Source organism: Capricornis sumatraensis, chromosome 5 (genome assembly GCF_032405125.1).
Source record: "Capricornis sumatraensis isolate serow.1 chromosome 5, serow.2, whole genome shotgun sequence".
Taxonomy (NCBI): Eukaryota; Metazoa; Chordata; class Mammalia; order Artiodactyla; family Bovidae; genus Capricornis; species Capricornis sumatraensis.
In genome coordinates, this window is record NC_091073.1 from 99677902 (window position 1) to 99680309 (window position 2408).

Below are 2408 nucleotides of genomic sequence, written 5' to 3' on the forward strand. Positions count from 1 at the left end.
CTAGTCTTCAGTTATTGGCCGTCATCTTTTAATAAGTAGGAGGCAGGAGAGCACACCCGGGTACTTAAGAGCACCAAATGTCTCTAGAGACTAACTACCTGAGTGCCAGTTCCATCTCTATCATTTGAGAGTTATGTGATTTGGAGACAGTTATTTGACCTTCCTGTGTCTCAGTTTCCTCATCTGGAAAAGAGAAAAAAACAGCACCCTTGTCACAAGTGGTTGGGAAGATTCGTTAATATTTTTAAGTGCTTAAAATAGTGCTACTAGTAAGGGTAAGTGTTAGTCACTCAGTCGTGGCCGACTCTTGGTGACCCCTCTGGCTGTAGCCTGCCAGGCTCCTCCCTCCATGGGATTTTCCAGGCAAGAATACTGGAGTGGGTTGCCTATCTAAGTGTTAGATAAATAACATACTTCCTCTTATTCATTATACTCCAGCCACAATGGCCTCCTTTCCATGCCTCCAGAAGGCCAAGCACACTCCTGCCCAAGGACCTTTGTATTTGTTGTTCTCCCAGATGGCCACATGCCCAGCTTCCTCTCCTCCACTAGTGTTTGCTCAACTATCACCTTTTAAAGGATGACAACCCTATTTAAAATAGCAATCTCCTCCTGTACACCCCTGCTTTGTTTTTCTCATTAGCACTTATCTACTCTAATACTCTATACAGTTTTCATATTTACTTGTTTTTCATCTGTCTCCTCCAATTAGAAGATAAACAAGGGCAGAAACATTTATTTTATCCTCTGATGTATCTCAAGAGCCTAGACCATTGCATGTGCTAGATGCTCGATACTATTTTTGGAATGAATGAATGCAGTTTTCAGGTAAAGAGTCCACATATTCTGAAGATTGATTTGTAAATGAGATTCCTATGCAAATGCAAAAGATCTCCTTGAAGTTGTTCTCTTAGGTTGAGTAGATAAGATCTCCTTCCCACAATATTTTTTAAGAAGTTCATTAGCAAACCTTTTTTTTCCCCCTTAAATACAGTAAAGGTAAATTTTAGCTGAAACTTAGGTAAAGCTACCTAAATTAGTAGTGAGCATATTCTGAATTAATAAAATTGATCAACTTCTGATTAATTGCTAGTGGACTCTGTGGCACAGTCATTTATCCAACCTGACCTAGAAGTCATGGCCTGTCATCAGGATATGGAAAGAAGAGAATTAGTAAACACTTGCTCTAGGTTGGATAAGCTGCTGAGTCAAACCTATGAGGAAAATATTATCATTCCCATAGTATAGATAAACAAACCAAGGCCACAGAGGCCCCAAATGACATACCTAATAGGTGATAGAGCCCATATACAAAGCACTGGCTTGCAAAATCCATGCTCCTCCAAGTGTCTCACTTTGAGCCTCAGATTTCACATTTCACATGTAGTAAGAATTGATGCTTTTGAACTGTGTTGTTGGAGAAGACTCTTGAGAGTCCCTTGGACTGCAAGGAGATCCAATTAGTCCATTCTAAAGGAGATCATCCCTGGGAGTTCTTTGGAAGGAATGATGCTAAAGCTGAAACTCCAGTACTTTGGCCACCTCATGCGAAGAGTTGACTCATTGGAAAAGACTCTGATGCTGGGAGGGATTGGGGGCAGGAGGAAAAGGGGATGACGGAGGACGAGATGGCTGGATGGCATCACCGACTTGATGGACGTGAGTATGAGTGAACTCCAGGAGATGGTGATGGACAGGGAGGCCTGGCGTGCTGTGATTCATGGGGTCGCAAAGAGTCGGACATGACTGAGCGACTGAACTGAACTGAAGATTACTGGGCTTCTCTGGTAGCTCAGCTGGTAAAGAATCCACCTGCGATGCAGGAGACCTGGTTGATTCCTGGGTCAGGAAGATCCCCTGAAGAAGGGATAGGCTACCCACTCCAGTATTCTTGGAATTCCCACTCCAGATTCTTTATGCAGATGGTAAAGAATCTGCCTGCAATGTGGGAAACATAAGAGACCTGGGATCGATCCCTGAATTGGGAAGATCCCCTGGAGGAGGGCATGGCAACCCACTCCAGTATTTTTGCCTGGAGAATCCCCATTGACAGAGGAGCCTGGTGGGCTGCAGTCCATGTTGTCGCAAAGAGTCGGACATGACTGAGCAACTGAGCACAGGACAGCACAGCACAGTAACATTACTAAGGCACAGTTATTATGACAACGAAAAGAATATATGTAAAGTAAAACACTCAATAAATGATGGGGTTTTTAAATGGTTATACTTTGGGAATGATGAGGAGACTTATCAGAGCCTCTCCAGGGAGAAATATGTGAGCCCCAACTTAACTGGACAAGCGAAGTAGGTCTTATGGGATAGATTAGTGAAGAAGTAACATTTTAAGAATTTTCAATTTAATGCAAATTTAAATACTTATTGTACTTTTACTTGCTAAGTTGACTTTG